Below are 16,782 nucleotides of genomic sequence, written 5' to 3' on the forward strand. Positions count from 1 at the left end.
CAATAAGAAATATCAATTCAGTATATTCAGTTTTTTCAATCATAAACACAAACTAGGATAATATTGCTGGATAATATATATATCAAAACTGTGGCAACTGTCTTAATGTGGAACTGACACCATATCATGTTTTTAACTGCCCTGCAGGCGCTGCAGGCCTTCACCTCTGAAACTACCCCACAGAAGAGGATTTGTATTCTTTTAATGCCATAGAAATAACAAAAACTTTTCAAGCACACCATAAAATATGATTCAATAGAGGATACGACACCAACCAACCAGGATAATATAATAATTTCTAAGTTATCTTTATTTTTTTAAAAGCAAGCGCACTTGTTTTAATTTAGATTCTCATTTTCTATTTTACCAATAAAATATTTAAATTCATATCAACACATCAGAGCATCAAAATTTTATTTCTAAATGAAAAGTAAATATATATATTTTTTAAATTTTGTGAATACATAAAACCAAATTGTGAGTACATAAAGCATTTTAAATTGTGAATACATATAACATTTAAGTTATCTGAAAATTCTGATGAAAGTTTTAATGAAAAGTTTAATCAAGATGATATTTAATTATCCAGACACCAATGTTACCGATATTTAGTAATAATTTAACTGACTTCATTTATATTAAAAACCCCTTTCCGCATTTGTCATTTTTTCGCAATATATATATATATATATATATATATATATATATATATATATATATATATATATATATATATATATATATATATATATATATGCATATAGGAAGTTGATATTTATGGGGGAAAAGAATGAAAAGGGGGAAATAGTACTTAGTTGAAAAAAGAGTCGAAAAGCTATTTATAACTCCAACTGGTGGAGTGTTGTAGTAAGAAAGCTAATAACGATACGGCCAGTAATCTGGGGTCCCTTTGTTTTTCTTCTCTGGGGGTGGTCTCTGAATCAACTGACACAATGGTTTCACTACCACCCCCAACATTTTACTTGAAGATATTTAGAGATATTCCGCTGGGTGGCGCTACTCCATCTTTTCTTAACTACAAAAACTCTTCACCGTCAGTAAATGAGCTCTACAAGTCAGAGCGTTTTAAGAAAAGTCGCAGTTTTCATGTTGAGAGCTCCTAAACATTGCATAAAGCAAGCATTCACGTTGTTTAAAGTAAGCATTGAAACACTTTTTTTTAATATCTTTGCAACCCTTTAAAAGTTTATACGTGAAAAATATATCCAATTTCAGTTAGTCACCACAATAAATTTGAACAGAAAGTAGTAAAATTTTTTAGACATAATTACAAAAAAATTCCATTGAAATATTATAACGGTAAGTTTTATTTATCCTTAATTAGTTGTTTTTTAAAAAATTTATGCGATTTTAAATTTTACAAATAGTCAAATTTGTATTAAAAAATTTGAAAAAATGTTATAACCATTCTAATTTGTCCTGCTAAATTTATTTATTTTAAATGCTTATATATGTTATCTGTTTAAGACAACTAAAAAGAGCATAAATTTTTAATTTCAAAATTTTTCGTGGATTCTATTTGTTTTCTGGTTTTTTTTTTAGGAAAAAATAAATTATTGAATAATTATTTCCACAAGGAAGTAGTCTTTGTGACATTAAATGAAATGATATATCACTTTTAAAACATGCAAGTATTTTTATCAATATTAAAATCAACAGAATTGCTTATCGAACTGAAAACTTGAATGAAAAAGATTTTTATTTATTCAAGTAATACTTTGTTCAATTTGTTATAAATTATATTAATTTAATTAAATGAATAATTTGAATAAATAGAATAATTAATTGCATTTATTAATAATTATATTTTAAGATTTTTTTAAATTTAATTATTTTTTAAATGCACCTATTCATTTATTAATTTCATTTATTTATTCATTAATTATATTTATTTAAATTAAAATAATAATTAAAGTAAATCTAATATTTTAAAGTTTGTTAAACTATTTGTATAAACATCCAAAAAAGAAAATTATACTTTATAAATAAATTCACACTTATGAAAAGTATTAAATAATGATTTCAAATGAAACTTCGCTCAAGTTTTAAACTTCCTTTATTTATGAATAATGTAAGATTAAAATTTTATTCCCTTATGCATAAAGATATAAGAGGAAATTTAAATTATTTATAATCATTGACTCATACAGGTTACAGACATTTTTTATATTTTTATGGCTAATGCAATTCTTATTTTACTTGTTTTAAGTATATGAAAATAAATATAGAAATATTATTACTATAATAAAATGTCATTTTAAATATTTAATTTAGAAACGTGATCTAAATTTTAAGATTAAATTAGCATGTGATCAACAAAACGATAGAAGAATACAAAAATACTTCCACTAGTCTGAAGGAAAATATTTATTGAAATCTGCGGTCAAATTTCAAAACATGGATTTGCATTTTACCATCATTATTGTCGTTGAAACTTTTTCCAAGCCTCATTTTTTTATATACAAAATAATTAGACTGATCAAAATAATTAGATCATTTTTTATGGATTATTAAATCTTTTGAGAATATCTTGTTCTGTTCAGAAATGTTATGATCAATTTTCTTCATTGATTGAATATTTATTGTAATACCAACATCAATAAGTATATTTCATGATACCAAAATGGTCTTCTTTAAAAAAAAATAATTTATTAGCTATTATATATATATATATATATATATATATATATATATATATATATATATATATATATATATATATATATATATATATATATATATATATATATATATATATATATATATATATATATATATATATATATATATATATATATATATATATATATATATATATATATATATATATATATATATATATATATATATATATATATGTATAGAGGGAGAGATTGAGATATTATTAAAATTTTAGTTTACAATGAAACTCATTTCGTTTTTTATGAAAATATTTATAAATATATTAGACTATAAAAAATTAATTGCATTACGGTAAAAATTATGCAGATATGAGTGCCGGTACTAATTTTCACCGTAATTTGATATGCAATTTTTTACAGTGTAGCACAAATTGAAAGCCAAACAGTTTTAAAGTAAAATGAAAATAATTTGATGAATATTTTAGTTTACTTATAAAATTTTATTAAATGAAAGTAAAATGTAAAATATTTCTATATACAGAATGATTTGATATCAACATACAAATTTTAAATTTGAAAAAAAAATCTAGTAAAACGTTTTTCATAAAACGTTAAGAGACGACAGATTTTTTTAAACGAAAGGACGAGCATAAAATGATCATAAGTATACTAAAATTTTTTGACAAACTATTGCTTTAAGAAAATCAACTATTTGTTCAAATATACAAAAATAGTAATATTTTCTGTCATCTCTAGACATACAATAATACTAGCTATACTATATCTCTAAATATACAATAATGCATTTTCACCATTCTAATAGTAATAGAAAATGCATTTTACGATTGAAAAGATGAGTGTAAATGTTAAGGTTTTCTGAAAAAAAAGACTACCTGATAAACTCTTATGCTAAAAACTAAGCTAAGAACACAAATGCAAAAGTTTGTATTATTTGTTCTCTTTAATTTAATACCAGAAATACATTATAAATTACTAATATTAATACAAAAAGTTTTTCCGGTAGCTAAGATAAAAATTAATGATTTTCTTATTTAGGATAAAAATAAACTATCGTTTTAGAAAAAGAGCTCTTTTCTAGAAAATTTGCAATCCTGGCTATGTAATTCTGTTTTAGAAATCGTATAACAAAGCATTCACTTTAATATAAAATTAAGAGATAATAGACACCAATAACAGAGATAATAGATAATGGAATTAAGAGTAACGGTTAGTGCTTTTTCAAAAAAAGTATGATAAATTATTAGATTATTAAATATAATTTTCAAGAAAAATATGCAATAATTTTATTATTTGTATATTATTAGGAAGCGTTTTGTAGAGAAATGCAATAAAAGCACTAAAAGTGTTCGAAATTTTTTAATAACTATTTAATAAAAAAATTAAAGGTGAACTAATTTCAAACATTTCATACTTTACTTACAAGTAGTTTAATGCACTCTGAGAAATGAAACTTTGATTTTCGATGATTTAGCAATCCTTGAGAAGTATTTCGTTAATTTTGAGAATCATTTCGTCGCGAAATCACGTGATTTATGACGAAACGTGAACTCTCAAATAAATTACAGAAATGTTTTCTCAATTCGAAACCTCATCGTAGTACATTGTGGGAGATTGTTACCTAGAATGACGAAATTAGAACTTCAATAGAATGGCCGATGCATATGATGTTCAATGAGCTGTCCTCGTACTAGGAGATTCGGGGTTCGAATCCCTCTGCTAGCATGGATATAATTTAACTATTTGTCCTTATTGTGTTGTGCTGTCTATTTGGTGCTCTTGTTAAAGCGATTATTAGGTAAGTTAAATACATTAGACACTACGAGTTTTCTTTTCTTTTGGAAAAATGGAATGATGAGATATTTAATTAGTTTTGACAAAATTCGTTTCTGGATGAAGTGACGATACTTTGGCGTTTCGTCACTTTGACAATATTTTTGTTCAGAGCTTATACCAGGAATGGGCATCGTCAAAATCAAAGAAAATTACGAGATATTTGATTATTCATTTTTTACAGTGTGTTGATGTGAAAGTAGAAAATATTATTTGGGGTAACTAAGAAAAAAAAAGGTCAATTTTTGTAATTTTAAAAAGGTCAGCTTTTCCTATACCCAACCTACTATTAGAAAGTATCTATTTACATTAAAGTATCATAAACATTTATACATTCATAACATCATAAATAAAAAATTTTTTTGTATAACATAACAAGGGTAAATTCCATTCAAAAGTGCTTCATTTGTCCCAATGCTGGATTCCAAAATGTCTTGCCTTCTGAGTGGAGCTCAAAATGGTACGATTACAGACTTAAGCACCAAAGAGAACCTTATTGCTTAGTTGTAAATTTAAGAGCAGCAGTTTTCTTTTTATCTTTTATTGTTATATATGCATCTTATTTTTCTATTTACTTTATATATGTTGTTATAAATGTTATGATTATTCCATGTGTTTGATTTATGTTTAATAACTGCGGATTTCTATGATTTAAGTATATTTCCCCCTACTGAATTGAAATAATTTACATATTCTATAATTTACCTTTACTTATTCTTTGATAAATTTTCCTACTTAGGAGTTCATTAACTTCTTATATCATGCATAATCAACAAGTCAAAAGTTTTTTTATTGTATCACTTGTGTCTTCTTACCTATTTATATTGTGTACATTGTTATAAATGATAGTTATGAATAGTTCATCAGTTTTGGTTATGTATAATAACAATGAACTTCCATTATGTAACGATATTATAGTCTACTGTATTTCAGTAACATACTTTCACATATTTTCCGATAATATTTCCTACTTTTAAATCCAATAACGTTTTATATCATTTATATTCAACAAGTCAAATGAAACTAAAACATTACATTTCAACAACATTTAAATATGCTTCATTCACACATCTTTAATTCAAATAAAATAATACTAGTCAAACATATCATTAATTTTTTGTTTTCCTTTATTCAAAAAGAATCCTCTTTAAGAAAGCGTGATTTTCATTGTAAAAAATGACTTTAAAATAAAAGAATATCTTATATTGCCAGCGGCATATATAATAGTTGAGATTTTTTCTCTGTTCATAAATTGAATGTTGAAATAAAAAATGAAATATGACTCCTCCCGTCATAAACAGTCAGTAAAAGGCGGTGAAAACCAAAGAAGCGGAAGGGAACAAGCTGTAGCAAATGCTATGAATCCATTCATCAAAATATGTTTAAACTGATAATGTGAATATATCCCGAAGCTTCTGTGGAAAAGAATAAAGGAGAAATTTTCTTTTAAAAATTATCAATTTTTATAGATTTATGAAAAAACTATGTATTATTTTTATTATAAATTATCCTTCTTTTATATAATATCAAATAAATTTAAAGAAAAACATTAACTAAAAATGATTTTTTTTTACCAATATCATAAAGAATATGCATTCACGTATTCATAACTTAAATTTTTAATGATAAATGTTATCATAATTATTTTTCTTAATTATTAATGAGCGAGGAATTTTCTTTTAAAAACTATCACTTTCAATAGTTGTATAAAAAATATGCATTATTTTTATTAGAAATTATCCAATATTTTATATATTTATCAAATAAGTTTTTTTTAAAAAAATTAACTAAAAAGGGTTTTTTACCAATAATAGGCCATACACATACAGAATATGGTATACGTATTGGTTTACAGAATATGTATTCACGTACTTATTCATAATTTAAATTTTTAATGATGAATGTTATTATATTTAATTTTTTTGTAATACTTTTAAAATATTTATAAAATATTTATAAACTAGTTGTCATGAGACATTAAGTAAAATAGATTTTTTTAAAGCAAAAATAGAAAAATATGCATTTATTTCTTTACTCATTATTTTTATTTTAAATAAGAAATATTACTGTATATATTATATACTAACCAATCAAATATTTTATATATTTATGAAATATTCATAATGAAACATTAGCAAAAAAGATTTTGGTCCATGACATGAAACAAAAACACGGTAAAAGGTTGATGTAACGAGTAGGGCATATTACGAGAATTCCTTTTTGAGTCAAAACAGTTATGATACGAAAACAAAACTAATAGTGAAAATAGTCTCCCCCAAAAGCAATTTAAAATGGAGGTAGTGGGTTCGAATCGAAGCGTAACCATGAATATGTAAAAGTAAATAAATAAATTTGGTTTAGATACATATTTGTTGTTGTTGTTGGTTTACCTCTCAATGGTTTATTGCCGACGGTCTGGAAAACATCCCTGATGATGATCCGAAGACATGCCATCACAATTTTAATCCTCTGCAGAAGAGATGATTTTAGTGTTTTGGTAGCCCGACGACCTGAGTGCGAAGTTGAGCACTACACGGTTTAACAAGAACTGATACCGAGCACCCTCTGTCCCTTTGAAAACTGACCAATGCGGTCACCCACCTGCACATTGACCGCAGATAGTGATGCTTGACTTCGGTGTTCTACTGGGAACCGTGGTTTAGATACACATATAGGGACGTATGCCTAAAGGAAATAATTGCTTATGCCTTGTCGAATTGCAGAAGAGACAGTATAAAAGTGAGAAAAACAGCACAGAGACATTGAACCCACTACCTCTACACTTCTGAGCGTCTGGAAGAAGGGCAACACCCCCAGCAATAAAGACCATAATAATGCATGGTTTTGAAGCGTATATGTAGTGGGTTCAAATCCCATTCGATGTACATTTTTGCTATCTTTCGTAAGATTGTGCTATCTGTTTTTCAAAATGAAAAGAGTTTTAAGCCGTTCCTTGTATTTACAAAGAAGCTCATATATGTAATTAAATAAATAAATAAGAGAAATAAATAGATAAATCTCATAAGAGATGAATAAAACAGACCTCATAGTATGATACATCTGAATTTAGTATCTTTAAAACACTTTAATTAAACAATTGACGTCATCAATCTAGTCCTAGTAACCCTCGTCATAATTGAAAAATTATATTAGAATAAAAAATAATTAACATTCATCTAACTCCATTTAAATAGACTGCCATTTTAAATAAACAGTAGAACTGTAAACAGATTATTTCCCCTCTAGTATTAGGTAAGAGGCAAAGACATCAGAAGGTTAAAATTACCAATTAAATGGTTAAAGATTTACCCTCCTGAAGATCATTTTGGTATCTTTAGAGCATGGCACGAAAACCATTTATTTGGTTACATTTGCTTTTGAGATTTGTATTTGTTACTAAATGTATTGTAAGTAGAACTATAATTTTGAATAACAGAATTTATGGTACACCGTAAAACAAAGAATGGTAAAATTAACATAAGACTGGTTTAATTACCGTATATTTTGGTTTATTTCTTAGAATTGTGGTTTCTTTCTCCGCAAATGTTTTTACCATACAAGTATGGTGATTTTGCCGGAATCTTTTGCTTCTTATATATTTAGAGGAGCAATATTATTCGGAAAAAAAAATAGAAATTTTTTTTTCGCTATTAATGTAGAAAAGTAAAAGACAATCATAATATCACCTTATTTTCTGCACAATATTTTACTCCTTTACGCTTATAAACAATAAATGTAGCACCATTTAAATTATTTTCTTTTAATTTTATTGTTCAATTTCCTTGTGGGGGGATTGCAAACCGCAATTAGCAATCCCCCCACATTTTCCTTCTTGTCAGCTATCAATACAATTGAAATCAATATTTAGTGTTATCAAATACTCTTAAATCTTATTCGAGTCTCTTTTACAACAATTATAACATTGCATATGTATTTGTTTATAACAACAAGTTCGCTATAAAGATAAGCTCATTGTAACAACCACTCTGCCTGCTATTATGAAGTGTTGTAACAATGGTTTTTAACTTCATTAATTTAATCATACTTCAGTCAGTAAATGCTATCAATATATTATCAAAGATGTTCATTATTTATCTCATAAATATGATAAAATCTTAAGGGGAGTCAGTACAGCATATACCAATAATGCTAAAGTTGACTTTTTCTGATGTACTTTTTCTTGGCATCTAAACAAGATATTACTTCAGTTCTTTTCTGCAAAATATTTCCATATGCATGCTCACATTGTGATAATTGTTAATACTTCGGCAGAAAATTTTTTAGAAAAATTATGAACTGAGAACTTTTAATTTTTTTAAAAAGTTTCATCAAAAACCTTTTATAACTGAAAAACTATACCTTTCAAAACATTATCACATCCTGTCAAAACATTATCCTGTCTAAAATATTATCACATCATAATACTGATATAATCTCAAATATCTCCAAAAAATTACAAAGAGATCGTATAGGTAGTTTCTTAGAAAAGGTACACCAGAAAAAGTCAGTTATAGAATTATTGATATATCGCCTACTGAACCCCTTTAACTGAAAATGACATTTTTTAATAAAACCGTGAAAATATGCATTTATTTGCTTACTCTTCATTTAAAACTTAAAAAACATTATTGAATACATTAACAAACTTATTCTTATTCTTTTTATTTAGAAAACTTATTTAGTAAACTATTTATAGTTTTATTTGTCAGAACTTGATTGCATTATATTAAGTCGCATTATACGTATTAAACTTGAGTCGCATTATATTAAACTTGAATTATGAAATATTATGTTTTATCTAGATTATTTATTATTTTATATATTTATTAAAGAAATCTAGAAAAGCCTTACAAAAAAGGTCATTTCTTACCAATAATGAAAAATATATTCATACAGTTGTACTTATTCTTAATTCATAAGCATTAGTAAGAAAACAATAAATACATGCAAGCAAATATATCCAATATTTTATATATTTATCGAAAATATGTAATAAAATATTAACTAAAACGTACCCTAACAAATACTTTAAGACGAGGCATTTATTTATTTATTCTTAAAATAAATTTCAAATATCGGTGAGTATTACGCATTATCAAAGAAGTTCTGTTATTTGAAATTCAAATATTTACTCTTGAGAAGTATTAAAATACAAGTTGCTGATTTTCAATGAGGTTTAATAATCTTCTGAGTGACGCACGATCAGCATAATGCCAAGGGCAAACTGAAAGTGTGGTTTGTTCTTTTTATGTTTTATGTGCAATTTAGTTGTACTTAATGCTACTGAAGTTAGTTTCCCCCCTAAAGACGCTAAATGTCTACAATAAATACGCTGAAGAGCATAAAAACAGTTTCAAACATATTATGCTGATATCCAAAAAATGATATTTGTCATAAATTTCATACTATATATATATATATATATATATATATATATATATATATATATATATATATATATATATGTGTGTGTGTGTGTGTATTAAAAATATAGAGAAAGCAAGTAAAATAATAAAGATTAATGCAAAGAGAAGAAGAAAAAAGTTATTAAAATAAAATACTTTTAACGAAAATTTTTTAAAAAAGTAAAAAAAAATATAAAAAGGCTGGAAAACAAAAAAATGAAACGATATAATCACTTCATCAGCTCACACGATTATATCCGGATAAAGGAGTGCTTTCTAATATTGTGCAAATATACCCAAAGCAAAATACATTAATGCAGTAGCGTGAGGAGCAATCTAGAAAATTTAAACGGAAAAAGAACATATTAAGTAAAAAATATATCACGAGAAAACAGAAAATAAAATATAAGGAAAATACAGAACCAAATGCAAAGCGAAATCTATAAAGCGAGTTTCGAAAACAAATGAACTTACATAAACGGAAAATTTTTCAAGAATGATTTAAAATATTTTCGCAATAAAATTGCCAGACTACAAAATTTCAAAACAGAAGCACAAATGGAGTTAGAAGCGTAAATAGAGGGATTTTGTTTTATGGCGCATTCTTACTGCATTACTGAAGCTCGTTTGATTTGTTAGCTACCAAAGGATTAGCCCAAAAATGGATGTGAGCAAGTTAATAATATTATGCTGGATAATTTAAAGATGTTTATAATTAATAAAGTTGATATTTAATTATAAAATTTTAAGGATTTTAGAAGATTAACATTTATTTAAAAGAGAGAGAGAGAGAGAGAGAGAGAGAGAGAGAGAGAGAGAGAGAGAGAGAGAGAGAGAGAGAGAGAGAGAGAGAGAGAGAGAAAGAGAAACATGATTTACCCGAAATGGATTGGCACATTGTAAAATTATAAATTTAGTTATCAAAGAAGTTTTCAGTAAATTTATTAAGAATAATAACTTATAATAAACTCAATGATTTTATGTAGAACTTAATTACATTAGATCAGTATCCTTCGCTTTTTTTTTTATCAAATTTTGAAAAAGTTTGTCAATTTGCTTTTTTGGATAAATAAACATTTCTACATATTCTTTTAATTCTATTCATTTGATTAAATATGATATGATTTTGGTAAAATTAACAATTAAACATGGTATATTATGGGATAAAATTTGGTAAATGTGATAAAATTTGGTAATTTTATCATGATACCTTAGAACTTGGATTAACCATTTATTCAGTTAGATTTGCTTTTCAGTTTTGCATGGCTTACTAAATTTGTAGTAATAACAACCATAATTTTAAAAATCTAAATTTCCGTTAACCGTTAATATATGAACAGAAAAAAATTCTGAATGAGTGGTTTAAATATTGTATATTTAGTTTTCTTAACAAGAATTATGGTTTCATTATTGCCAGAGCTGACATTAACATACAGTACGGTGATTTTACATGGTTTTTTTTTTCTACGTCTATAATACTCTATACTACTCTCCGTCTATATTACTCTACGTCTATAATATATATAACTTAAGAAACTGCACTTTTTTTCTTTATTGTATTCTATAAAGTACTTAAAAAATATGTAAAAAATATTATTGAGTTAGGTCATTCGTAATTCCATATAGAGCTTTTTTTGTTTCCTAAAAAATAACGTATCTAGCAATTATTGAACTTTGCTATAGAAATCTAAAGTATTTATTTGATTAGATATTAACTCGTAAAAAATTTTTATGAGTACAAAATGAAATTCTTTGACTTTAAGAATTTTTCGAGGTATATACCAGTTGATAAAAATAAGATCCTAACATTTTTTTGAGTATTCACTAGTTGATAACCTTTTCTTTTGGGGAAAAAAATAGCATTTTCGCAACATAAGAAGATTAAAATCTAAAGTCTTTCTCCTCTCTCTAAGAACATTCTTTTTTATCATTGAACCACAAATATCAGTACCTAAAACCACACTATTTTTCATATTAGATGGTCAAGAAGTTTAAGAAAACTAGTTAGCAGAATAATATTTAAGCTTAGTTATTTATAAATTCTGATTCATGAAATTTTCAATACACTGCAGTATTTTATAACTGTGCGCAAACATTATCTAAAGTGGAACTGTCTTCCCCCAGAATATATAAAAAAATTTAAAAATTTAGCGAATATCGTGTTCGTGAAATTGGTAAATTACGAAGATGTTTAAAAATGTTCAAGATATATATTTAATTACTCTTAGAAGTATAGAAATGCTGCCAGCATTTCTGCAACTTTATTTGAAAACATTCATTAACATTAGAGAAAAGACTTATAACTATTGTATATAGGGCTCAATTAAAATATTGTGCTGCCATCTGTTTATTAAACAGAAAACTAAGTTATTACATAGCAAGAGCTGTGGAAATTTACATGAAAATTCAGCTAATACATGAAGATTTCATGTGAAAAATGTTCCAAACAAAGGTATAATACTTCTCATGCTTACAATCTACATTTTTTGATGCTTAGATGTTTCTATCTTATACTTCGTAAGTCATTGTTAATTTCAAAAGTTGAAAAATATTTTATTTAATAACAAATAATCACTTAATATAATTTTTATCTCTTTCCTAAAGTTATGTAAAAATATGGAGAACTTGAAACTCAAAATCTCACTGGATATTTTTTGAATACTACATTTTCACAAAAAAATAATATTAGTTTGGTGACTTTGAATGCAATGTTATGTAACGAAATTTTTATTAAGGAAGTATAATATGAATTAATTATTTAAAAATAAAGAATATCCCGGTTTGTCTATTTTTTCTTTTGTTTGAAGTTGCTATTTTCATTTAAGCAATAATAATAACTTAAGAATTATTTTCTTTAAAGCATTTTAATTTTTCTCTTATACATTATGTGTTATATAATATTTGTATACATAATATATATAATATATGTATTACATAATATATATAATATATGTATTATATAATACATATAATGTATGTATTATATAATATATATAATATATGTATTATATAATATATTTTACATTATGCAAATATTTACAATATTTAATTCCAACTAATATTTTTATTAAAATATTCAAGTACACCGCTAGTTTTAAAATAAAATATGGCACATTTTTTTACAAATTTAACAAGTTTATATTTCAAACGCTTTTAGCTATTATATATAAATAGAAAACAGGTAATCAAAATAAAAAACAATTATAGTTAAAAAAGTATTCTTAAGAAACTTCTTTAGTACAAAAAATATTTTATCAGTAAGAAAAATACAGCAGCAAAACTATCGTTGAAGAAAACTAAATCCCATATTTCATAAATTTAAATTTAAAAAAAGAAACTATATAAAGCATATAAAATACTTTCACCAAAGCATTGAAAATAACAAACAAGATCTTGCTTTCACTGCGGCTCACATTCTTTAAAAATTAAAAAAGTAAAGTTTTATAATGCATATTTTTCAAAGTAAGTTTTGGCCTAACTTTAACGAGTTTTTTGTTCCGGACTAGAAAAAAATATATACTTTCGCCAATAGTGAATAAATTAAATTGTTTATGCTCGCCATTGCATACAAAATTTGAGAAATAAAATCCAAGTTTATGGATATTAATTAAAATTTGAAAGAAAAAGCTTCAAGAATTTAGCACAATATTTTATCTCTTTTGTTTGCATAAGTGATTTTAAATAGTTATTTCTTAAATTTAAGAACATTAAATTTAGTTATGTAACGTATGGCTTTTATTTTTATTATTATAGTTTAATGATTATATGTATTATCTCTTTACCCTGAATTTGTTTGTTTGAGTTAATACAGAAGCCAATAAATAATAATTTAAAACCATTTAAATCGTATTTTAAGAAATTAATTTTTAATCCTACTAAAAATGTCATTAACACACCGTTAATTTTAACATTAAATGAAAAAAAATGTCTTCTTTAAAAATAAAAAGCATGGTCAAAACAATTAGAAAGTATGGTGAAATTTACCGCATTTCTGACTCTAAGAGAATACCAAAAAGCTCTTTAATTTTTACCGAAGCGTTTTAGATAAATGTGATTTTATAATATGTGATAAAGCTTGGTGAATGTGGTAATAGTAATGTGTGGTTTATTAACGAAAGTCTGGTTTAGTAATTTTATCATGATAGTTTTGAGCATGGTATAAAAAACATTACATTAAATTTACAACAATTCAATTAAATTAAAAACAACAATGTCAATTAAATGAAAAATAAAACATTAAATTTACTATTCCGTTTTGTAGTTTTTACTTAATGTATAGTAATAAGAGCTATAATTTTGAAAAAAAATAGAATTTCTGTAATCCTTTACCATATGAATAGAAAAATTTCGAAATGAATTTTGTTGGGTTAAATGGTTTAAATGCTGTATATTCTGGTTTTAAAACCTAAAAAAAAAATTTTTCGTTTATCAGAATTATTAGTTATTTTTTTTCGTGCTAATTTAATTCTATTCTACTACAAAAATTAAAACTTTTCTTGAGGGGGAACATCAGAACAAATTTTGAAAACTTCAGTTATTTTAACTTAATATGCTTATTTTCTAAATGATAGCTAAAACTGATTAAAATATAAACATCCACCATATGTGGCTTAAATAAGCTAAATGCTGGAACGAAGTGTTAAAATATTTTTATATGCCATTTCCTCAAAGACGAGGACTATTTTCATCTCATAAAAAAGTTATGACCTCTTTAAAACCGTACATTAAAAAGATACAGCAAATAGTTACAAATTTTGAAATATATAGAATCAAGTTATAGTTCCGTATTTCTAAGTTGAAACGTATTATCAAATTTCATAAACATCTTAATTTTATGCTATCTATTATGATTCATCGTGGACGAAAACATGATTCAATTTTGCACCTCATTTAGGTTGCGGAAAACTTTCACCGAATTATATTTCAAGTTAGCAGTATTGCGTTTCAACATTAAGCAATGACCTTAGACATATTTAGAGTAAGCATTATAGATTAAACATATTTATACATTAAATCAATTACTGAATCATATTTTCGTTACCCTTAGTCATATTTATATTCTTATCACTTATAATAATGTGTGAAGCTGATGTAGTTTACTTTGAAAGGACAACCTTTATATTTATTAATCTTTTATTAATCTAGTAATAAATCCCGACTCATGAAGAATATATTATTATTATTTATAAAATGAAACAAAAAAAATTCAAGTTATCTCGCAGTTTGTACATGCGTCCAAAGGGATGTGTTACGACAGCGACTTTATTTTGTTTCAAATAATTTTTGTTTATTATTTTAAAACTTGTGGAAAAATTTAACTATTTTTAATACTGTTTCACAACATGTTGAATAATTTAGCCATTTTTAATAACAAAGTAAAAACAGGTGGAATAATTTAGCTATTTTCGTTTCTGATTTGTTATGCATCTACTCCAGTTTTTCGGGAATGTATTTTCTTCTTACCAATATCAGCGATAATAACTGGCAATGAGGGGATTGGATTATACTTGAGGAATTCTAATGTTTCTAACAACATCTAATTTTAAAATTAATTCTATCGCGACTTTTTATTTCCAAGATCTTTTCAATAGCATTCCCTTTTCTAAACTAAGAGATGTTCTTTTGAATTATTACTATGATTTTAAAAATATCCTTAATTGCATTTTTGATTATTGAGAAATTCTGATTAATTTTTAATAATTATCTTTACAATGAAAAAGATATTTTTCTTCAAATTGATGGAATACCACAAGGATCTAATTTTTCACCTATCTTAGCTAACTTATTTTTGCACTATTATGAAAAAAATTATACTCTTAATATTAAATTTGCTTTTAGATTTATTGATGATTTAATTATCTTTAATTTTCAAGATTATATAATTTCATAAAATAATATTTACTCCGAGGAATTAATCTTGCTTCGTAATCATGATGATAATATTAATTTTAATTTTTTGGATTTAGGTATTATAAACGAAGAAAATACCTGCTTTGTAGATTTATGCGATGAAAGAAATGATTTTAATTTTTATATAAATAAACTAATTACTTGGAATTCTTATATTTGCGAAAACATCTATTTAAGTACCATTTTTAATCAAGTGAATAGAATTAAAGGAATGTGCAGTAATGTTTATTTTTCCAAAAATCAAATCGACAAACTATTTCAAAATTTGACAAAAAACAATTTATACCCAACTATAATAATTAAATTCTATATAAAATCATTCAGCAAATTGTATGTTATTGTAAATAAATTTACTAAAACCTTCGTTGTTAATTTATATAATTGTTATCAATTGTTAATTTTACCATGTGCAAATCAATTTCGGACAAATCCGTGTCCAAAATTATGTGCAAAACAGGCCATTCATGTTTCTTTCTTTCTCTCTCTCTTTTTTTAAATAAATGCTAATTTTCTAAAATCATTAAAATTGTATTATTAAATATAAACCTTATTAATTGTAAACTTCTTTAAATTATCCAGTATAATATTACTTTTCGCACATCCATTTTCAGAGCCATCCTTGGTAACTAACAAATCAAACTCGCTTCAGTACTGCAGAAGGAACGCTCCTATGAAACAAAATCCCTTTATTTACGCTTTTACCTCAATTTGCACTTCTGTTTTCATATATTGTAATCTGGCAATTATATTACGAATATATTTTAAATCATTCTTGAAAATTTTACCCTTTCATGTAAGTTTATTTGAATTCGCTACTCTCTTTATAGATTTCGTTTTGCTCAGTTTTTTTCTTTTATTTTATTTTCTGTTTTTTACGTGATATTTATTACTTAATGTGTTCTATTCTATTTTGTTTAAAAAATTATTTTTTTGAGTGCTCCTCACACTATTATATTGTTATATTTTGCTTTGAC

The 16,782-nt window shown here is 25.0% G+C and overlaps 1 protein-coding gene across 2 annotated transcripts in view; it reads left to right on the forward strand.

Annotated features, from left to right (window-relative positions):
- The first annotated feature begins 1,041 nt into the window (after positions 1 to 1,041).
- LOC107455242 (neuropeptide CCHamide-1 receptor-like) overlaps positions 1,042 to 16,782 on the forward strand; it is a 330,478-nt gene continuing 314,737 nt past the window's right edge. Inside the window, exon 1 of one of the 2 annotated variants that reach the window (XM_071187546.2) lies at positions 1,042 to 1,158. The gene's annotated coding sequence lies outside the window, so the exon portion shown is untranslated. The remainder of the gene's footprint in view (positions 1,159 to 16,782) is intronic. The other variant, XM_071187544.2, reaches the window with a different exon arrangement.

Source organism: Parasteatoda tepidariorum, chromosome 11, assembly GCF_982258835.1.
Source record: "Parasteatoda tepidariorum strain Cologne lab strain chromosome 11, Ptep-v5.0, whole genome shotgun sequence".
Taxonomy (NCBI): Eukaryota; Metazoa; Arthropoda; class Arachnida; order Araneae; family Theridiidae; genus Parasteatoda; species Parasteatoda tepidariorum.